This window comes from Bactrocera tryoni, unplaced genomic scaffold (genome assembly GCF_016617805.1).
Source record: "Bactrocera tryoni isolate S06 unplaced genomic scaffold, CSIRO_BtryS06_freeze2 scaffold_11, whole genome shotgun sequence".
In the NCBI taxonomy this organism is placed as follows: Eukaryota; Metazoa; Arthropoda; class Insecta; order Diptera; family Tephritidae; genus Bactrocera; species Bactrocera tryoni.
Window position 1 is genome coordinate 20,322,974 of NW_024395824.1, and position 24,988 is coordinate 20,347,961.

A 24,988-nucleotide genomic window follows, 5' to 3' on the forward strand; every position below is an offset into this window, starting at 1 on the left:
AGATCATGTTGAATTTTATTTAAATTTCACTTGAAAAATAAAACTCATTACCAACCACAATACGATTTCAGCAAATTGTATGCTAGTACAAATTTCTGTTGTTGTATTTGATAGGTTGAATTTTTTTTTCAAGAAGTAACGGCATTTTTTGGTAAACGTTCTCGTCCATGAAGTTATTTGTCACTTTAAAGAAGAATTTTGTTTGTGGGTGTTCAAATAAATTAAGCAATAAATATAAAGGGCATAGAAATAAATGTGGAGATACATATATATACATATATAGTTATCAAGGTCAGTACTAACATCAAATTTTATTAATCATTAAATTTTATTAAATATGTTATATACATGTACATAAATATCGTACATACTAATAATATTATCAGATGAAACGCGGTTTCGGCAAACGTCATATAAAAAGATTAGCAGCTGCGCATTTAGCTAGAATGCAACTACAAAATGTGCAAGCAGAATCTAGAAGCAATGATATATGTATTTACGGAAAACGTTTCCAATGAAAACGAAATATTTATGGAAGACATTTCCAATGAAATTGATGATAGTAAGTTAAACTCAACATAAATAATCTTTTTTTTTTTAATTACCACGTGTTTGTTGTTTTCTAGATAATCCAAGTTCATCTAACTTAAAAAAAAACAAGTAAGGAAGGGCTAAGTTCGGGTGTCATCGAACATTTTATACTCTCGCATGATAAAGTGATAATCGAGATTTCATTATACGTCATTTACATATTTTTCAAATACCGTATTTTTGTAAAGTTTTATTCCGCTGTCATCATTGGTTCCTAATGTACTATATATTATATAGAAAAGGCATCAGATGGAATTCAAAATAGCGTTATATTGGAAGAAGGCGTGGTTGTGAACCGATTTCACCCATATTTCGTACATTTCATCAGGGTGTTAAGAAAATATTATATACCGAATTTCATTGAAATCGGTCTAGTAGTTCCTAAGATATGGTTTTTGTTTCATAAGTGGTCGACGCCACGCCCATTTTCAATTTTTAAAAACAGCCTGGGTGCAGCTTTCTTCTGCCATTTCTTTAGTAACCTTTGTATGGGCGTGGCTATTATCAGATTTTTCCATTCCATTTTTAAACTGTTTATGGAAATGCCTGAAGGAAACGACTCTGTAGAGTTTGGTTGACATAGCTATAGTAAATTCCGAGATATGTATAAAAAACTTTTCCAAAAAAATTCCTAATGCCCATCTTTGAACTTAACCTTCTTATGGAGCCAAGAAATACGTGTACCAAGTTTCATCATGATATCTCAATTTTTACTCAAGTTACAGCTTGCACGGACGGAAGGACAGACGGACGGACATCCGGATTTCAACTCTACTCGTCACCCTGATCACTTTGGTATACATAACCCTATATCTGACTCTTTTAGTTTTAGGACTTACAAACAACCGTTTTGTGAACAAAACTATAATACTCTCTTTGGCAACTTTGTTGCGAGAGTATAAAAAGTGGTACTTTGAGTACAGCCCAAGTAGAAATTCAGTAAACTCATTATTATCAATTTTGCAAGATGAAGGCTTGGATGTCCCTTTGTCGTTACATGGTCTAATAGGACAAAACGAAAAAATTATTGTAAAAAGCGTTCATCCTGGCGAATATTTCCATATAGGCATTAGCTATCATTTACAAAAAATTTCTGATAGGATTAAAAACATGTCTGAAATAGTGATATATATAGGCATTGATGGTCGTCCTTTATTTAAAAGTTCCAAATGTCGCTATGGCCAATATTAGGCTCTATAGAAAATTTGCAAGAAAAATATGTATTTTTAATAGGAGCGTTTATCGGTGACTCTAAACCTCGAAGTGTAGATCAATACCTACTGACATGATTTCAATAATGATTTAAAAAAAATAATGCAAGAAGGAGTTCTCATCAATAAACAACATATAGCTGTAAAGATAAGAGCATTTATTTGTGACGCTCCTGCAAGAGCTTATGTTACAGAGGTTGTAGGTCACAATGCTCATTATGGTTTCCACAAATGCACACAGAAAGGGAAAACAATTGAACATGTTGTGGTTTATAACACTAAAAGGTGCGATGAAAGGACGGACTTAGATTTTTAAAAACGTGTGCACCCAGAACATCACAATAACATGTTTAAAAATATTCCTTCAGACCTCGAAAAGCTTGGAATAAAAATGGTATCGCAGTTTCCTCTAGATCCCATGCATTTATTGGATCTAGGAGTAACAAAACAAATGCTGATATGCATTATAAACCGTAAAACAAATAATTTCAAATTGCAAAAAAAAAGATAAAGAACTGATTTCAAAACGGTTACTTGCTTTAGGTACTTTTATGCCAAAAGAATTTTCAAGAAAACCAAGAAGTCCGATGAATTAAAATTCTGGAAGGCAACTGAGTTTAGGCAGTTTCTTTTGTATACTGGCCCTATTGTTTTGAAAGGCATTATTAGTGATAAGCCTTACAATCATTTTTTAATTTTGCATTGCGCCTATCGTTTGTTATGTTCTAAAAAAAGCTATTTTGATAACTTGGATGTAAGCGACCAGCTATTAAAGAAATTTGTAATTCTGTTTCCCAGCTCTACTCTAAGATGGCAGTTACTTATAATGTACATAATTTGCTGCATTTACCGCAGTGCATAAGAGAAATAGGGTTTATCATGGGCTTTACTGCATACAAGTTTGAGAATTTCATGCAAGACATAAAAAACAAAATTAAATGCCCAACAAGAGTTCTTCAACAGTTTAATAATTTATATGTAAATGAAATAGTAGTGTCATCAAAAAGTCCAGTGGTTGCTTTTAAAACAAATCGGGAGAAATAATTTCATTTGGAAGCCATTTTTTTTTTATCAACAATTCAACCCAATAATTACTGCTGTATAACTCCTTGCATTCCCTTCAAAATTAAGGAATCTAAGCAAATAGATGATGAGAAATATGTATATAGTGGGCAATATAGTTTTGAACTTTGATAATTTTTTCACGCAACCAGTCCAATCTTTGTCAGCATTAGGAATAGTAATAGCGAGTAAAGATATACATATGTTCTGATTTAGAAATATTCAAAATAAGTGATATAATTTATAAGTACACAGCTTTGCCTTATGGAGAACAAATCGTCATGATGCCCATTCTTCTTAACGTCATCTGGTAATATTTTTATAAATTTTAGATATCTAAAAATGTTATATGTTTTAAATGAAAATTGTTACACTTATGTTTAATTGCAGATGTCTTTATTTATGTCGCAAATCCCCGATTCTGATTTCTTTATCGCTTCTAGCGAGTTTACCAATATACTTAAATACAACGAATAACACTAAATTAGAAAGTAATGTCAATAACAAAGTTCCTAATTTCAATGTTTTTAATCAAAATGTTTGTGTTTATTAGAAAAACTTGATATCATTATAGCCAACCAAAACATCATAAAGAGACAACAAGCAGAAACGTTGGCGATGTTTAAGCAGCTATTTGAAAAAGATGTAGGCTCCTATGGAACAAGAAGTGTGTTCCCGTTGTCCAACTTGGAGGCATTAAAAAAACTGAATGCAGATATAGTGGCAGGTTCCAGTGCAGACTATGCAAGTTGTCTATATAATTAAGTTTCACTATTTGACTAATAAATATTATACCTATTTTTCTATAGATAAAAATCATTAAAAATATAATAGGCAAAACGGGGATTATTGAATCTATTGAGGGTATTTTCGAAAGGAGTCTTATTGTTCAGTTGAACTACGATGGCATTCATTCCAAATACTCCTTAAAGGAATGCAAGGGGTTAGTCGACTGGAAAAATAGTTGGAAGAAAGTACTTCGAAGTATACGAAACACTGGGTTTATAGTAAGTAGTTACCGAATTAATAAAATATTGGTGTGGGGAAAGTGCTTCGAAGCACACGAAATATTAGGTTTATAGTAACTACCTACTGAATTAATCAAAATTAGGTGTGGGGAAAGTACTTTCCGTCATATGAATTCGTAAGCGAAGTGGAGGTCCTTCGCTCCAATGACATTGATCAGAAAAACGAAACTAGATAGTATTATTGTAGGAAAGTACCTCTACTTATTTTTTCAGTAGGAAGTATCCAATTCTTTCCTACTTCCAAGTCCCACTGGGTTTCAATAATTGGAAAAAGCTGCCTCGATGCATTTGTTTTTTTTTTTTTTAATCAGAATTTGGGACGTCAAATGTAGGCTCAACTTTTAAATTCATTTCGGGAACGGCCCTCGAACGCAATCGCTTTTCAAGGCGCATCTTTTGCCGAAAAATAGCGCTCACAGCAAAAATAAGTTTATGTGTTTCTTCGGAAACACCTAAACGGTTGAGCCAACATTTACGCCTATTTACATAAAAGAAAAAGAAAGAATATAAAAATATAAAATAACTACATATATTACATATAGTGCAAAAATACCAAGCTTATAAACTTATCCATTCAAATGAACCGGTATATTCGTTACATTTAAATATCTAAAAAGTTAAATTTCAAAAAATCGAAATTTATCGAAACTTTTTCTTACACTTTTTTATCCGGCTTATTTGAATTTAATTATTTAAATTATATAATTAAATATTATTTAAATAATGCTATCAAATTCACATTTCAAATATTTAAACGAATCCGCGTTAACGTTATATTTATATATTTAAGAAACTAAGTTTCAAAATATCGAAATGTATCGATAAATCTATTACACTTCTTCTGTTTTTTAAAAAAATTGTAACACTGGATTTTTATTATTCATTATTCAGTCACTTTTTGCACTATTTATAGTCTATTAAAATTACTAACCTTTCGAGATCCGTTCCCTCGTTGGGAAATCTAAATCCCTCGCTGCACAGATAATTCATCCTCTTCACCAGCAGTTGGGTTGCTTTGACACATTTTAAAATTTACATTCGCCTGGTCTATGGCATATATTTTTTGCACATTTATATTGCTCTTGAGCAAATATCGGTGATTTTTTAAGAGCTTGATAACTTTTTTTTAAAAAAAAACGCATAAAATTTGCAAAATCTCATCGGTTCTTTATTTGAAACGTTAGATTGGTTCATGACATTTACTTTTTGAAGATAATTTCATTTAAATGTTGACCGTGGCTGCGTCTTAGGTGGTCCATTCGGAAAGTCCAATTTTGGGCAACTTTTTCGAGCATTTCGGCCGGAATAGCCCGAATTTCTTCGGAAATGTTGTCTTCCAAAGCTGGAATAGTTGCTGGCTTATTTCTGTAGACTTTAGACTTGACGTAGCCCCACAAAAAATAGTCTAAAGGCGTTAAATCGCATGATCTTGGTGGCCAACTTACGGGTCCATTTCTTGAGATGAATTGTTCTCCGAAGTTTTCCCTCAAAATGGCCATAGAATCGCGAGCTGTGTGTCATGTAGCGCCATCTTGTTGAAACCACATGTCAACCAAGTTCAGTTCTTCCATTTTTGGCAACAAAAAGTTTGTTAGCATCGAACGATAGCGATCGCCATTCACCGTAACGTTGCGTCCAACAGCATCTTTGAAAAATACGGTCCAATGATTCCACCAGCGTACAAACCACACCAAACAGTGCATTTTTCGGGATGCATGGGCAGTTCTTGAACGGCTTCTGGTTGCTCTTCACCCCAAATGCGGCAATTTTGCTTATTTACGTAGCCATTCAACCAGAAATGAGCCTCATCGCTGAACAAAATTTGTCGATAAAAAAGCGGATTTTCTGCCAACTTTTCTGGGGCCCATTCACTGAAAATTCGACGTTGTGGCAGATCGTTCGGCTTCAGTTCTTGCACGAGCTGTATTTTATACGGTTTTACACCAAGATCTTTGCGTAAAATCTTCCATGTGGTCGAATAACACAAACCAATTGCTGCGAACGGCGACGAATCGACATTTCACGGTCTTCAGCCACACTCTCAGAAACAGACGCAATATTCTCTTCTGTACGCACTGTACGCATTCGTGTGGTTGGTTTAATGTCCAATAAAGTAAACTGAGTGCGAAACTTGGTCACAATCGCATTAATTGTTTGCTCACTTGGTCGATTATGTAGACCATAAATCGGACGTAAAGCGCGAAACACATTTCGAACCGAACACTGATTTTGGTAATAAAATTCAATGATTTGCAAGCGTTGCTCGTTAGTAAGTCTATTCATATGAAATGTCAAAGCATACTGAGCATCTTTCTCTTTGACACCATGTCTGAAATCCCACGTGATCTGTCAAATACTAATGCATGAAAATCCTAACCTCAAAAAAATCACCCTTTACAACAAATTCGCACTTTTAACGCTATCTTTTGCCACGTAATAGGAAATCACATATTTCCATTTTGCAGCTAAGCCTTTTAACATGAAAAAGCAGCACTTATTGCCGATCACGCTTTCCCGGTGACCTTCTTCATTATCAACGAAGCCATCAATCACACCTCGTACTTTGTTATACGTCAGATCTTTTTTGATTGAGTCGAAAATTAATTGGCATATGCGTTCTTCTGTTTTCATTTCTAGAACAACTTTTTTTAAATTGTTCAAGACATTCTCGTCGATACCAAGGCAGACATACCGGATCGGACGCCAACGCAAAAGTGTTTTTTTGTGGGGCAATGCAAACCCCAAATCGTCGCGCATAAAATTATAGGTCTTAGTCTACATATAATTGATGTTTAAAGCCATTGCTTTCTCCTTTTCATCGTAGGAGTTTTTGGAACGAAGTTCCTTACGGCAGGCTTGGAGAAGATAGGGATTTGCTGCGGGACCTAACTGAAAAAAAAGTGATGGCAAAACCGAAAGAAAAAACCCGAAAGAAATAACCCGTAAGAAATAACCCGTAAGAAAAAGACCGTAAGATCGCTAGTTATAGCCTACCTTTAGGTTTTGCAAATTAATTAGGCATTAAAATCTGTAACATTATTGTGTATGCAAATTAGTTTTGAGTGAAGTGCGGAACATATAGACCGCGACAGACTGCAAACTACCTCTGTCAAATATTAAAATACACACGTTCTTATGGACACTGTTATTTGGACAGCTGCACGACTACACGACTGCAGGCCGACAGTTGTCGTTCCCGCTAACTTGAATATTTCCTATATTTGCCAACGACAGTAGGACGACAGTAGAGTTGACAGTAGAATGGAAGATAGAAAGAGGAGGTAGAGTGATGATGCCACTAATATGTAATAACAATTGATAATTTAAAGCAAAAATATTTACCTATTTACTTATTTTTTGCATAAAAAATTTCATTTTGAACAAAATATTACAATTTCATTGAAGTGAAAGGAATTAATATGGCCACAACGATATTGTGTACACACAAAATGGACAGCTGTGTTGTCTTGTGTACTTGCCGGCTATTGTTATGTTGCTGCCTTCTTACGAATGTTCATGTAGTAAGATGCACAACGCCATTTTCAGTTCATTGTCGTTCTGCTGCAGTCTGTCGCAGTCATTGTGTTCACCACTTGAGAATTGTGCTTGCACTAAGTACGTTTATAGGGAGTTGAATTGTTGCATATTTTTTGGCGCAGGGTGGTTAATGGTTTGAGTTTTTTTTGTTATAATTTGAATTATTTTTTTATTTTACGTAATCCGTTATTTCTTAAAATACTAAATTTTCTTAATACTTATCTGTACTTAAATAAAAACTAATCAGCGAAATTAGAGAGAAAAATCAAGAACACCTACATTAAATTAAGCATAATTTTGTTTGCAAATTGTATCGATTCTACATTATACGAAGGAACTTCGTTCCTACCTGGTGTCCCACGAAACCACATTTCTTTTTTTTCTTCAAAATCATCTTTGCGAATGTTATCGCATGTTCATTTGCATCGCCTGTTAATATGACGTTGTTTTTTTTTACAGAGCTTGACATTTTTTTTGTCAACAGGAAAATATTCCTTTGAGCCTTATCACACACGGCAACTTTTGTTGCGGCAACTCTTAGTTTATAGGCGAGGGGGCGACGAGGAGAGGAGAATCGCGCCGAGTTTCCAGTGTTCAGCAACTCGCTTTGTGTTCTTATTCGTAACAGTTCGCTGCGACGTTTTTCGGCATTCGTGTTCTTTCTTTCGTAGTACATAGTTGCATTTGCGTATATTTTTTTTAAATTAATATTTTGAATATATATAACAAATTTAATTTCATCTATTAGTAAGTAATTTGCATATATGTATACAAATATACATAATATAATATAAATATTTTAGAAAATGGAGTATGACGAAAAAATCGAATTAATTAAAGATATTGTGAAATGTATGGAGGAAGCCATACAAATTGATTCAGACGTTAGTAAAAAGGGTGATATATCTTTGTTTTAATAAATAAAATGTATTTCTTAATTGACAGAGCTGATTAATATATGTGATAGAGTGGCCCAAATACCTATAAGGAAAGTAAAGAGTAGACAATTGGTTGAAGTAAAGTGAAAGAGAATGAGAAAAAAACTCGAGCAGAGTTGCGCAACACAAGTTGCTCGTGTGAAGGTAATGGGCGACAGCAAAAGAGAATCGCCCGAGAATTAGCAACTAAAGTTGCCCCATGTAATCGCAAACTTTTTAGCTCTTTAATTATTTTCATTTGCCTCAAAGTAGTGCTTTGAAAACCCCTAGCTACTCGAGCGTAGTGCTCGTGGTCGCAAACAGTGACATTCTCACTATCTTCGCACTTCATTTGTATTTCATGAAGCCGGGAATATTTGTCGAATTCTTCAAATGATATGTGATTTGGATTTCCAATCTCTTCAAATGACATATCAGCAGTGTGCTTAGGGTCATTGTCATGTTGAAACAAGAAGTCTTCTTGTATACCTAGCCTAAGAGCACTTTGCTTCATATTATTTCGTAGAATATCCAAATATGTATTCTGGTCCATATTATTTTCGACAAAAATCAGGTTTCCTACCCCCGCAGCTGCCATGCACCCCCACACCATAACGCCACCGCCTCCATGTTTAATGGTTTTAACCGTATTCTTTGGATTGAGCGATTCTCCTGCTCTGCGCCAAACCCTTCTATGCCCATTTACGTCAAATATGCAAAACTTAGACTCATCTGAGAATAAAATTTTGTCCCAAAACTCCACAGGCTTGTCACAATATGTCTTTGCGAATGTTATACGCTTTTCTTTGTTTATAGCACTCACAAGCGGCTTCTTCCTGGGCGTTCTAGATGAAAATCCATTCTCTACGACAGCTCTTCGCACAGTTTCTGCACTAACCTGTTTGTTGTCGTAAACAGCAAGGTCATCACTAATTTTTCTGCAGCTTACAAATGGGTTTTCTTTTACTATACGCAAAATTTTCCTCTTGTCAGTATCATTCAGTTTGGGCGGGCAGCCAGTCACTGGAGTGCATTTTCAACTCTGTTTTCCTTATTATATCGGTTAACCACTTTTTGGACTGATGACCGACTACGCGATACAAGCTCAGATATTTGTGAATAAGATTTACCTTGCCTAACATGTAGATCAATTATGATTTCCCGTTCTCTAATTGTTAATTCTTTTCGGCCCATAACTTATTTTATTTTTATTTGATTTTTATAACAAATAACACTCAACGAACACGAATACAATATTAAAAGTACCAGACTGCAGCTTTTAATTCACAGCAATAATATTGAATTGTGGGATTCCCTTTTTACTAATAAAAGCGCGTTTGCATCAGCTTTACCAAGACTTTTGTGGAACGTCAGTAAAGAGTTGCCAACAAAAACGTAATCTCCTCGCTGATCAAGGTTGCCGAATTGGTTAATTTTATAAAAATTAAAAAGTGCTATTACTAGTCATAATAACATTTTCGTTATTTGGCGTTTGAATTAAAAACACCTGCAAAGCAATACAATTCGCAAATCCAAATTCACCGTACCTTCAGTTTTGTGGAAGACTGTATGTTTGTACAACCGGCGGCAAAACCTACTGCGGCGATTGCTGACTAATTTCGATACATCTTTATTGTAAAAATGTCTTTCACATATATACATATAATTTTTTTTGGGCCAATTGCCTCTTTTCAAAATGTTTCTCACAAATGAATGAGTTGGTGTCTGGAAAGTGGTCAGTGGGGGACATTTTTTGGTTCTTCTTCCACTTTTCAGCCAGCTCCCATTCATTTGGGAAACTAAATAGTCGTAGTACCCCACCGTTGATACTTTCACACCCGCTCACGAGACACTTACGAATTTTCGACATTTTATTACAATTTTTAAAAATAACCCGATTGAAAAAAATCCGTCTGCACTTCACAAAATCACACACTTTATGAAAATTGGCGCAATTATTGGCACTTCAATTTTGTATAAAATTTAAAACATTTTTACATATGAATATATAATATATTTTATTTTGGCGCAATTATCGACCAATTGGGCCAATATACATAAAAGTAGGAGAAAGAAGGATGGTTACTTTCATTTGTGTGTAAAGCTCCATACTTATTTACATATGATATATACAAAGAACATGTAAGAAGAAGTGTTTTACAGGTTCCCTGGTGTGTGATTTGTAAATATTTATTTGATTTTGGCGCAATTATTGACACTTTTCTTAATATGCAAAATTGGGCCAAACGAAGCAAAGAAATACATAATAACTTTTATAAGTCAACAAGAAAAAACGTTAACTTCGGCTGCACCGAAGCTAAATACCCTTCACAGGTGCATTTCTGTTAGTAACTATGTGTTCAGTTTGTGAGGAAGCTATATGCTATAGTAATCCGTTCTAAACAAGTTTTCTAGAGATTACATTGTTGCCTTAAAAAATAACATATGTATACCAAATTTCGTGAATATATCTTGTCAAATGTGAAAGTTGTCCATACAAGAACTTGATTCCGATCGTTCAGTTTGTATGGCAGCTATATGTTATAGTGATCTGATATCGGCCGTTCCGACAAATGAGCAGCTTCTTGAAGAGAAAATGACGTTTACAAAATTTCAAAACGATATCTTAAAAACTGAGGGACTAGTTCGTATACATATATACAGACGGACAGACAGACGGACATGGCAAAATTGACTCAGCTCGAAATACTGATCATTTATATATATACTTTATAGGGTCTCCGACGATTCCTTCTGGGTGTTACAAACTTCGTGACAAACTTAATATACCCTGTTCAGGGTATAATAAGGAAATGCCGACGGCAAAACGCAAAGGCATACATTGCACATATGTACAAACATATGTACATACAAGCAATTCCTTGGTTGAAAGCAAAAATTGAAGTACATAAGGGAAACAGAAATGCCGACGGCAAAACGAAATTCCTTACATTTGTACATTGCGTATGAAAGGAATTCCCTGGTTGAAAGCTAACATGAATCATGAAAATATCACAATGGTATTAGGTAAATCTTTTATTTATTTAAAATGACTTATTATAAAATAAGATTAAATTAACATAAAATAATTTGAAAAATAATAAATAAAAGTTATACGTACATTCATATTTCCATACATTATGGAACATATTTCCTATGGAATATCAAAGATATTATTTTTCTTCAATATTCTCTGTTTGGGAGTAGAGATGGTAAACTCGATTCCGATTCTACTCGAGAATCGAATTTTCTCGTAAAATAATCGATTTTTCGGAAGCGATCTTCATTAGTCGAAGTCGATTAAGAATCGATTCTTGACTTAATTAATTAAGTGACTAGTTTCAAGTTATATATACTACATACGAGCACAAGAAAACTCGCGGTTCTTAATTCTTGACGATAAATTTATTAAAATGGCGCCAAGCGCTGTATGGATTCACTTTAAAAAAATAAACAACGGGTCGAGTGTCAAGTGTCACCAATGTGTAAAGCAATTAAAATATTATAATAGTACGTCCAGCTTAACCAAACATCTCGAAAAATCAAGTAAACTTTCCTTAACTGCTTCTAATTCTAATCAAAATCGCACATTAAGTGAAAAAGAGAGTGACGATGAAATAATAAGTGTCTCACAACCTAAAAAGATAAATATACAGGTTTATATTTATAACCTTCAAATATATACTGTTTTTCTTGTATTTTTCTTTATGTATGCATGTACATATATTTAAATGCCAGTTATTGTATCCTGAACAGGGTATATTAAGTTTGTTACGAAGTTTGTAACACCCAGAAGGAATCGTCGGAGACCCTATAAAGTATATATATAAATGATCAGTATGTCGAGCATAGTCGATTTAGCCATGTCCGTCTGTCTGTCTGTCCGTCGGTGTGTATATATACGAACTAGTCTCTCAATTTTTAAGATATCGTTTTGAAATTTTGCAAACGTCATTTTCTCCTCAAGAAGCTGCTCATTTGTCGGAACGGCCGAAATCGGACCACTTGTATGGACAACTTTCACATTTGACAAGATATATTCACGAAATTTGGTGTATGTTATTTTCTAATGCAAAAGAGTAATATTTAAAGAAATTGTTCAGATCGGTTAACTATAGCATATAGCTGCCATATAAACTAAACGATCGGAATCAAGTTCTTGTATGGACAACTTTCACATTTGACAAGATATACGCACGAAATTTGATATATGTTATTTTCTAAGGTAACAATGTAATCTCCGAAGAAATTGTTCAGATCGGTTAACTATAGCATATAGCTTCCATACAAACTGAACACATAGTTAATAACAGAAATGCACCTGTGACGGGTATTTAGCTTCGGTGTAACCGAAGATGTGTGAGATCGCCATAAACCTCAAGACCTATCACCCTATCGAAATTCTTATCATACTGCAAATGACATTTCATTAAAATTTCATCACATGAAACCGACACGAACTTTTGTTCGAAAATGAATCCCCTACTCCTAATCTCTAACGATTTTATGCTGCTTTGGGTGCAACCTGGGAAACGGGGCCAGTCTGTAACAAAATTTTCCAAAGTACTTTCGGATGGAAAATCTAATTGGTGCTTTAAGTGTCGAAAAGCAACTGGCGACAAAAAAAAAATACACCCAAAGCTATCGTTTTAAAAAAATTGTCATATCGCCGACCATGGGTACGGCGATTACTGTTTATAAAACTACTCCTAATGCAAACACCTAACTGAGGAGGAACTTTACTACAAACTAAAGAAAGAGGGTCTGACTGTTCCCTAAATGAGCTATTCCTTAGCTGTTCGCTACATCTTTCTAACTCTGCGGCCATTTAACTAACTGGGCCTTTGAACTCCTATTTTCCTGCTCTTTTTCATCTAACTTTATTTTCAAAACCCTATTTATTCCCTCAATTTCTTCTTCCTTTCTGTACCTAGTGTCAGACTCCTACCTATGTGCGCGGCCTTATCAAAATTAAGAGATACATCCTCCTCAAAAAATGGAAGAGGCTCAAAAATTCCATCTTCAATCTCACTTTCAATAATTGGAAAAAGCTGCCTCGATGCATTGGGTGCATTTGAGACAGCTTTTTCAACTTGAGGAGCACAATCTTCAAATCCCATTTACTTTGTTTTTTTTTTTAATCAGAATTTGGGACGTCAAATGTAGGCTCAACTTTTAAATTCATGTTGGGAACGGCCCTCGAACGCGCATTTTTGCCGAAAAATGCCGCTCACAAGCAAAAATATGTTTAGGTGTTTCATCGGAAACGCATCGGTTAGGGATCTCTTTATCTCTGATCAGAAGCTTCTACTGAACAAGTTGCATTCAGTAGTACATCAAATTTAAATTTAAGGGCTGAGTCAGAGTCAGAGAGACCAACTTTCCAAGGACCTATTGATCGCTGTATAAATAATGCAAGTTCCTTCTTAGGCAAAGTTTAATGGAACTACAATTAATTTTTATATGTTAACATTTATCTATATTTTTACAGTTTGTGCTCATCGTAATAATGATGCAACAACGTCTCTCATGTACTTACATGATGGCTGTCGATAATCTTCCTTTATGCACGCCTGAAAAAAAGGCTTTACAATGTTTGTAAAAAATATATGTTGTTAAAAAAAAATAAAAAACGCGCTTTTAAATCATATCAAACTAAAAAGTGAAAAATAATTATTTGTATAAACTAACAATAATAATGAAGGAAAAATTCCTGCACTATTGTGAAAATAGCGTGGAATGCTCGATATATGAAAAATATGTCACCAAGCATACAAACATATGTATGTATGTGCTATAGAGACTGTGGGTACGTCATTGACATGGAAAATTTATTAAACTATAGGGAAAATTTCATTTTTTTATTAGGATTTTTGACGATATGCAACCAATTACAAGACTTATGGAAATTTCTGTATCATAAAACTTTAAATATTAATATGTTATTGGAATAGGTTCACTGGTAAAAGAGTGTCAAAAAACTTAGCTATTGAGTGTGATATTCGGCTAGCTATTGAAGATCAACAGTCATCAAACAAAGACAAAAATTTGTGGGATTTTTTGGATCAAGCTGTACAATTGAGTAATCTGGACAACCACAATGATGAAGCGGGTGGAGTACCAATTAAATTAAGGCAATTTATTAATCGGCCGATAGTAGAAAGAGGTAGTAGACCAGATCCATTACTTGTTTGGAAAAGTATCGAAAATGGGTGTCCTGACGTATCGAGGATTACAAGAAAATACTTATCGATTGTTGCGACTTCAACACCTTGTGAACGTTTATTTTCGCACACTGGGCTAACTGCGAATCAAATTCGCAGCCGGTTAACTCCTGATCACTTAAATATACTTCTGTTTTTAAAATCTGTTTCGGAAAATGTATGGTTTTCTTAAACTGACAATTAGCTTATTGTCCTTTTACTTATTTTAAATTTATTTAAAATCTTATTTTATTAAACTTGTTTAAACAACTTGAATTACTAAAAAAAATTTATGTGAAATGTAATGTTCTTGGTACATTATTTATATGCTTTGTGATTTAATAAATAAATTTTTTTCCTTTTAATTTAAAATCGAAACAATCGATGCTTGCGCTCGATTAATCGATTCATAGAATCGAAAAATATAAAAAAATAGTCTGAATCGAGAATCGATTCTGTAAACAATCTTTCCATCCCTATTTGGGAGTATCATCATGGGCATGCATACACATATTTATGTCTCTTCATATTCTTGGGCACGGTAGAGGAGGAGTAAGGTCACTATCAGCTGATGTTATGTAAACAAAGGCACAGCTGAGAGGTGCCACTGTAGAAACGTCAAGTGTAGTCCGGGGTTGAGTTTCTATTGGAATCCAAGACTTTTGACCGGAAAATGGTTGCATTGCGTTATTTTCTTAAACTTTATGGAAAAGTTGTCCCAAAAATATTGGTTATATATAAAAGTTTAATATATTTTCTAAAGAAAATCGTTTTATTTTAATGTATATTCTTAAAGATGAGAACAATATGAGCAAATACGTGAAAAATTAAGTTTTTTATTTATGCCTCTTTTTAACTTACCACAGTAATAAATGTTCACCACAGAAAAATGTTACGAACAAATAAGCAACCATGCCGAATAGTGGGGTCCAGATTATGCTCATTCACAGCCATATTTACATTTTTGCCATCGTAACGAAGGTTTTTGCAAGACAATTTGTTTGAGTTTATTTCATGGTTAAATGCTTTACGATGGTTTATTTAGTTATTTGAATCTGAAAAAAGTGTGCAAATTTCCCTTGAGACGATAAATAACAGATCGGGTTGGGATTTTATTCCAATAAAAATACGGAATAACTAAACATGGCCTCGTTAATATTGCTGCGTAATGGTCAGGCGATAGTTCTCAAATTAGTTGGTCGTGAATTCGAGACAAAATTTTAAGCTCAATGACCTGCTCGTGGAAGGTGCACTTCGCATTGCTAGGTAAGTTAAAATCAAACTTTATTTCAAAAGGTTTACGAAGTATTTTTTAATTTTTTTTTTTTTTGCTGATTCTATGCAAAGGAGCTGGTGTATAACGCTAGTCCCAAACCAATGAGCTTTGTGCTTGAGGGTGGAAGCAACTTTTTGAGGAGCAAATACTACAGTGAGCACATTCGGATTTTGCACAAGCTATTGTCAATTGCGCTAAGGATCCCGATACTGCTGGTCAAGTTTATCAAGCTGTTGGGTAGGTTTTGAGCAATATTGAATTTACATAATGCTAAACACCCCACCCACCTTCCAGATCAAAGCGTTACCAGTTGAACGAATTAATTGAAACCTGTCAATCGTGTTATGCGCAAAAATTAAAAATGCGTTGTATCCTACCTTCCTATTGAAAGCCAAGACGTTTGGATGTACAATTGACCTCCATGGAAGAGCAAGTACCATGGAAATTGCGACCTTACCGTGCTGCGCAATATTATGATGCCGAATTGGGAGAGTGGGAGGAACCAGCTCCACCAAAATCGATAGAAGAACTACGTATGTTTGCATAAAACTACTATAATGGCAACAACGCTAACAACAACAACCAAGCAAATATTAAACAACACTCATCAAATGAAAGTTGGTGGCGTTGGTGGCCAAGCAGCGATTTAAAAAGAAATATTTGCATCTACGCGAATAAGAATTCGTCTTTACATCTAGTGAATTATGAATAAGAAAGTATATAACTTATCGCAGTTATTTGTTTTTATTATTGCATTTAGTTTTACTTTGTGAACAGCAAAACTGGCGGACCCTTTTTCTACCGATTTTATAATTATAACCCCAAATAAAAAATAAATTGTAACTAAATGTTTTATTTCAGTAGATTTTATTTATTGTTTCTTTTTTTACATATTTTTGTGACTATGTTGCATTTTCCGAACCACCATGAGGTATGCAACTAGGCGCGTTACCGATTTTTTTTGGGTGTTCGGTTTCCCTGGAGGCCTATTTGCACCCATATACCTTAAAACTAAGCAACAAATATTTACAAAAACAATTCATTTTGAAAATAAATAAAAAGTAAAAAACAATTCAAAAACAATGCATAATAAAATATATAAAAATACATATATAATAATATTTAATAATATGTACATATGCCAACAGTGGAGATCTAACAAAAGCCTGAAAAATTTCAAATGATATGAATATGAATAAAAAATGCGGAATGTGCCTAATAGCAAGAATATACGAGTGTGCATTCCTATCGTAATATTTAATTGAGCACTTCAAAATATCAAAATTAAATTATGTTAATAATTTAGAACTCGGACAACCAATGAAGATTTTTTTCAGACAAACACCCGGACAAAGGACTCAGACAAATTTTACATGTGTGCAACACATAAAAATTTCACATGCTTGAAAGCAGTTGTGCTCGTCTGTTAATTAAAAATTTTTATTGAAAAATACGTTCTTATCCTAATGAAAAGGCATTTAAGAACGTCTGGCTGAGAATAAACGCAATAAAAACGGCTCTATGTGTCCCATTTTTTCAAATAAACATTTTGAAAATCCACGGACATGACAGCAAGAATCAAAATTCTAGCAAAATATTTCCTCTAATTTTTCGAGGAAGTTTATAAAGTCTGTAGGTGGTTTGACCAGACTGCAGTCGTTATATTCTTTTTCCATAGAAAAAAGAAAACGAGAATCAGTTTCTTCTTCGAAATGAGGAATCGAACTCAAACAACTATGAAGTTTTAAAAACTTTGAATACATATAGCCGCTAAAATAAACAAATGAATTTTGTTTCAAGAAAAAACTTTCACTTAAATCAATTTCCGCGATTTCAATATTTTGAAGTGGTTCTAAGGGTGGTCTTGGCAAACTTTGAAAGGTTTGCCAAGAAATATCATTAATCAAAACGTCGTTGCAGACGCTTTGAAGGGCGCTAGAACTCAAAGCTTCCCATTCTTCCCTAGGCAGAGGTTCGCAATTTCCCTTAGTCACATAGTTAACTGTCCTAAGGCCCCAGGATTTTCGGAAAAGACATGAGAACATGTACGGAGTAGTTCTCACGTTATTTCCGCCCCCCTACGAATCTGTTGGAAATAATGTTCAAGTCTGTCTTGACAAAGATTTCTTGTCCTAATATTTGCGAATCCTTTGGTGGACAAGATCTTCCACAAATGTCGTAAGCCTTTTATGTTTAGAAGCCATCCTTTAATAAATGAAAATGTATTCGTGATATCACGACCTACGCTATCATTGACTTTCAATGATTTAAAAAAATTCTCGGCTTCTAAGAGAAAGTTATTTTGTTCCGTACTACTGAAAAAAAGATCATTAAATTTTCGTAGGGCTCCAAGCCTACTACTATTAAATATATTAAAAATTTTATCAAAAAAAGAACAAATTCGGCGGTATTAAGGAAAGTTGGAGACTTAGAAATATTCAATTTCCCGGAGTTATATAATGCGAACATTGCACTAGCAACCGTGCTGCTGAAAACCTGTGTGGCTAAATGCACACTCATTTTTTCAAAAGTTGATGGCCTAAGATGAGCCGAAGTTATCTTAGGCGCACACCTAATACTTTGTTGAGCGTCTTGCTTATGGAAGTGAATTATATCACTCCATTTCACAAGACGTCCATTAAAACTAACTACGTTCTTGCTATTTTGCAAACAATTTCATGCGCACTTTTTATAAGATGTGGAGAATCGTAAAAGAAATACAATTTATTCTCCATTCACTATAAAATATGGCCTATCTTCTGTCACTCCTACAACCCGGGCAAAAATGCACAAAAAAATTTGACCCTTGGTCACACACACAAAATGACAGGGTAAAGACCTATCCCCTGAAGTTGTGTCACAACTTCGAATACGTATTGTTTTAAAACATCTCCTTTGCATGATTTATGGACAAAAAAATAAGCAAGTGGTTGAGACCAAGGCTCCCCACCTATGCATTGAACCATAAGTGTTAAAACACTTGAAGCAATTCTGGAGGTACGATTTTCATCACCATAATCCTCCAGACCTACAATTAAATCCCTATACCTATCATACTGCAAATGGGTCTTCAAAGACATTTCATCGCAGCAAATTGACACGTATTTCTGGTCACTAGTAAAGCCACGGCTTCGAAGTTCCAGAGTTTTTATGCTGCTATACGTGCAACCCGGACTTCGTGGCCAACTTTGAATAAATTTCGACAAAGTTCTTGGTGATGGCCAATTAAAATAGGGCTGTAAATATCTATATGCTAGAGGTGACAAGAAATGCACCCCAGAGCTATGGTTTTTAATTTCCTATCGTATCTATTACCGTGAAGATTACGGTTATTATTAAACAAACGATTCCTCACACATGCAGCAATATGTGGAGGCAATTTGCTACATAGCTCAACAATTTGCCTATTCTCACTATATTCAATAGACAAACTGTTTCCTTTTAGGGCCTCAATTTCTCTTTCCTTCTCTTCTAATTGTTTTTTTTAATTCTTGCACCTCATTTTCTAAACTAATATTCCTTTTTTTTAAGCTAACTATTTCGCTAACAAATTTTCTTTTCCTAGGTGTCCTTTCACTTAGGTACGCATCTGTTTGCGTTTTGCTACTTATCGCCCTATTACCTAAACTTTCTAAAGGTGAGGAATATGATTGTTCCTCAAATATATTGTAGTGAAGGGACACCTTCTCATGCCCTTCATGTGAACACGAAGTACAGTCTCCTACCTCGTCACCGAAAGTGGTGCAAATAGACTCTATAGGACCTAAAGTATTTACATTGTCCTGTTCGTCAGGTTCGCAAAAACTACCTTTGACTAAACTACCACAGTCCGAAACTATCGCCACTGTTGGCATTAACAAATTTTTATCGGGGACTGCCCCTTTCGATAGTCTTAACCTATTTCGGTGGTGAAGCGAGAAATGCCTATCGCAGGCATATAAATTTTTATCAGTTATATCGGATACACCAAGAAGGTGCATCCATTTCCTCCGCCTAAAAAGCAAAAATAAATAACAAATATATTAACATGCAATAAAAAGTTAATATTGTTAGTATAAAGTAATAAACTAATAATTAAAGATATTTAAATATAAATATAAAACAATTATTTGTAAAACGTCATCGTACAAATACCAAGCCAGCTGTACAAAAAAATTAAGCAGCGCAAAAGTATTATTCATATCAAGAAATAAAAGCAGTTTCAACAAATATTTGTAAATAAATAATGAAATATCGATTATCACTTTATCAAGCGAGAGTATAAAATGTTCGGTGACACCCGAACTTAGCCCTTCCTTACTTGTTTTTTAAGATTTTTAACATTTAATTATTAATTCAAACCGAATATCTATAATAATCACAATCCCAAAAAAAAAACGTGTTCACCTTTATTCGTTTATGAATTTTTCACTGTATTGAATTATTTATTATATATGCACCCAATATGCAAAATAACGTACAGTGAGTGTCAGCTTAATTGATGCAGTCACAAAAATAATTTTTAGATACTAATAACATTTGAATTAAAAAAGATATTCCAAAAAATTAAAAGCCGAAATAAAGAGCATTATTTCCTCTTAAAAACAAATGTTTCATTTATTTGGAATTTTCAGCATTGATTTTACAAACCTGAAAATAATGAGAAAATATTATTTTTAAAATGAGCAGCTTATTTGATGCAGCCAACTTCTAACAGTACTATTCCCGTTATATTAAAAATTTCCAACAATACATGCTGCTGTGTGTTCCATTAGCTTAGTTTGTAGAATTATTACAGTTTTTGGTGTGAAAGTATAAGCAGCGTCCCGAGTAAAAATTAATTTTTAATCATGGGCCGGCGCACTAGCTTAGAGCAACGGGAATTAGTTATTCACCACTTTAAGCTTGGGAAAAGCCAGCGTTCTATAGCTGAGATGGTAAATATTCCATCTTCTACAGTCCAGCACATAATAGAGCGGTTTTTAAATGAGAATCGAATGCATAACAAGGGCCGGAATGCTCCTAATAAGATATTTACGCAAAGTGATGAAAGATGGATCATTAGAAAAATTAGTGTAAATCCCAAATTGTCGGCGCAAAAATTAGCCGATGAAGTAAAAAACTTCTTTGGGAAAGATTGCAGTGCATCAACAATTCGCCGCATCTTACGATCACATGATTTTCATGGTCGCGTTGCTCTCAAGAAGCCATTCATTAATCAGAAGAACAGAGTTACTCGTCTGACATTCGCCAAAAATCATGTTTTGGAGGACTCAACATTTTGGGACACCGTCATCTTTTCAGACGAGTCCAAATTTAATGTATTTGGCTCTGACGGAAGGTCAATGGTGTGGCGGAAACCCAACAAACAACTGGATGTAAACAATTTATGGGCGACGGTGAAACACGGTGGAGGAAGTGTTATGGTTTGGGCCTGCATGGCAGCAACCGGCGTTGGTAACCTCGTGTTCATAGACGGAAATATGGACAAAAACATGTATCTTGGCATTTTAAAAGATAACTTGCTGCAAAGTGCAGAAAAACTGGGTCTGCGTGGAAACTTTTTTATCAGGATAACGATCCTAAACATAAGTCGGAAATTGTTCAGACGTGGCTAATATGGAATTGCCCTCACCTAATGCAACCACCAGCACAATCTCCTGACTTAAATGTTATAGAGAACTTGTGGGCTTTACTAGAAAAAAATATCAGAAAACACAACATCTCTAGCAAAGAAGCTTTAAAAACAGCACTACTCGAAGAATGGTCCAAAATTTCACCGGAGGAAACCAAAAAACTCGTAAATTCAATGCAAAGTCGTCTAAGAGCGGTTATATCTCAAAATGGTTACCAAACAAAATACTAAAAGTCGAAAAATTTAATTTTTTTTATACCTTTCATTGCCGCATCAAATAAGCTGCTCATTCCAATAATATTATTTTTTCATTATTTTTAAGTTTGTGAAAACTAAAATTTAAATTCCAAATAAATTAAATGTTTGTTTTTAAGAGGAAATAATGCTCTTTATTTTGGCTTTTAATTTTTTTGAATATCTTTTTTAATTAAATTGTTATTAGTATCCAAAGATTAGTTTTGTGACTGCATCAATTAAGCTGACACTCACTGTATGATCCAAAAATTTGAAATTGAGTGTTCCATTGATTTCGATCCACCACTTCTAGTTACATATATATGAGTACATACTTATATCCAACATTTTAAGGTTCCGCCATCTGATATAATTCAGTTTTAACCAATATTTAAATTTAATTTCACTAGTCTTATATATCGTCAGCGTCTTATATATCGTCAGCTGAAATTCAAAATAACGTATCATCAAAAAATTCGAAGTTGAGTGTTAATTGATTACGCTTCACCACTTCAAATAATATTACATAAGTTCAACATTTTCAGGTTCTGCACTCAGATATAAACCAGTTTTAACCGATATTAAATTTTTTTCACTCATGTTCTATTTTATTTCATTTATGCCACTTTAAATTTCCGAAAATGTTGTTACGTTTTTTTGCATTTCAGGTGGCGATATACAAATAAAAAGTTATTTTAAGACTATCACAGGATCAAAAAGTTATTTTTGTATGTCCAACGTACATATGTATGGTAAATACATATATAATTAAGAAAATAAAATCAAATATTCTACTTACATGGGCATTTCTCGCTCCCCAGGAAATTTGTGTAGCCGTAACGAGCCTTCACACCCTAATATACATTTGCGAGGCATTTTCCTTCTGTAAAAAAGTTTCAATTATTAATTGGCTATAATTTAACTTATAGCATACTAACCTGTCGATCGATGGGAACAGGAACGGGATAGGATTGATCTGTGAAAATAATAATAAAGTAATAATTATATTCAAAACTTAAATAACTTATTTTTAAAATGGCCGTCCGTCCGTCAGTTTGAATATTTTCAAATATAATGCCAGTATTGCTATTGAGCATGGCAAAATAGTGTTGCGTAAGCTAACTTCTTTTTACTACTACATAGATATTGCAAATTCAAATAATAATTAAGAATCATTTTTATTTAAAAACTTAGCTTGGAACTAAAAATTAATATGGTAAATCTGTTAGGATGGTCAAACCAGAGAACGTAAAGTATAGAGAAGGTGCAAATCGAAATCTGTATGACGGTTCGATTGCGCGACTAACAGAGCTGATAGAATTTGTCTAAGGAATTCGCCGTGCTCTGGCTATTTAGCAGAATTGAGCACGTACAGTGGCAGAAATATAATATATTACGTTATATCGGGTGATTTTTTAAGAGCTTGATAACTTTTAAAAAAAAAAAAACGCATAAAATTTGCAAAATCTCATCGGTTCTTTATTTGAAACGTTAGATTGGTTCATGACATTTACTTTTTGAAGATAATTTCATTTAAATGTTGACCGCGGCTGCGTCTTAGGTGGTCCATTCGGAAAGTCCAATTTTGGGCAACTTTTTCGAGCATTTCGGCCGGAATAGCCCGAATTTCTTCGGAAATGTTGTCTTCCAAAGCTGGAATAGTTGCTGGCTTATTTCTGTAGACTTTAGACTTGACGTAGCCCCACAAAAAATAGTCTAAAGGCGTTAAATCGCATGATCTTGGTGGCCAACTTACGGGTCCATTTCTTGAGATGAATTGTTCTCCGAAGTTTTCCCTCAAAATGGCCATAGAATCGCGAGCTGTGTGGCATGTAGCGCCATCTTGTTGAAACCACATGTCAACCAAGTTCAGTTCTTCCATTTTTGGCAACAAAAAGTTTGTTAGCATCGAACGATAGCGATCGCCATTCACCGTAACGTTGCGTCCAACAGCATCTTTGAAAAAATACGGTCCAATGATTCCACCAGCGTACAAACCACACCAAACAGTGCATTTTTCGGGATGCATGGGCAGTTCTTGAACGGCTTCTGGTTGCTCTTCACCCCAAATGCGGCAATTTTGCTTATTTACGTAGCCATTCAACCAGAAATGAGCCTCATCGCTGAACAAAATTTGTCGATAAAAAAGCGGATTTTCTGCCAACTTTTCTAGGGCCCATTCACTGAAAATTTCTTGATTGGACTTTCCGAATGGACCACCTAAGACGCAGCCGCGGTCAACATTTAAATGAAATTATCTTCAAAAAGTAAATGTCATGAACCAATCTAACGTTTCAAATAAAGAACCGATGAGATTTTGCAAATTTTATGCGTTTTTTTTTTTTAAAAAGTTATCAAGCTCTTAAAAAATCACCCGATATAAAACGACTGAATTCATGCGAGGATGAATAAAGGGAAATGCTTTGAAGAAAAATATGCAAAGTCACACAAAGAATGTAAAGAAGCATTCTCTGAGACACATATGCGTGATCTTGTATCATATGAACCATTTTTTTCAGAAAAATTGTAAAAATTTTAATTTTTTACAAAATCGTAAAAAATTAGATAAAAAATAATTAATTTTATTATTTAATTTTTTAATTATTTCAAAAAAGTTATATTTATTTCGTCTATTACAAAGCGAAGATGTGTCAAATGAACTTCATTTCTTCAAAGAAAATTGATGACCTTCATGAAATATGCATATTCGCATTATTTCGTTATCATTTCCATATTTGCACCAATAGAATTTCTATGGCATATACATATGTACATACATATATTATTTCTTTGGCACATTTGTCTGTATGTTTGCGAAAGCAAATGCGAGCCATATACATAATATGTACATACATTCATAGTAACAAGTGTCGCACGCTTCTTTCGCATCTCCATTGTCACGGTCAACCAATGGCCGAAACTTGCGTTTTGTCAAAGAGTCAAGTGCTGAACAAATTGAGCACGACAGACTGCAAGCGACATCTGTCAAATACACACGTTCTTATGGACACAGTTATGTAGTTGTGCAGCTGGCTCAATAACTGTGTCCCTAAGAACGTGTGTATTCTAATATATTCGTTTGCAGTCGGTCGCGCTCATTGTGTTCGGTACTTCTATGTGTCGAAACACTGACGCGACGGTAAAGCGCCACAACATTGTGTTGTTGGTAGAAAATCCGAGCTGTGCCCAAAGGAACTAACAAACGATCGCCGATTGTTACCGCTTCCCTTGCTGCTCGAACAGCGTCGCCAACAAACCAGCGTAAATATGTATGAAGATGTATGCGCGTGCATACATATCGACGCAGATTTTTGC

At 34.4% G+C, this 24,988-nt stretch overlaps 1 long non-coding RNA gene and 1 pseudogene across 1 annotated transcript; both read left to right on the plus strand.

Annotated features, from left to right (window-relative positions):
• The first annotated feature begins 3,254 nt into the window (after positions 1-3,254).
• Positions 3,255-13,948, plus strand: LOC120779850 (annotated as a pseudogene).
• A 1,428-nt stretch (positions 13,949-15,376) lies between these two features.
• LOC120779644 lies at positions 15,377-16,648 on the plus strand. Its single transcript, XR_005705691.1, has 3 exons — positions 15,377-15,815; positions 15,897-16,062; positions 16,120-16,648. It is a non-coding gene; the product is annotated as an uncharacterized LOC120779644 (long non-coding RNA).
• The last annotated feature ends 8,340 nt before the right edge of the window (positions 16,649-24,988 follow it).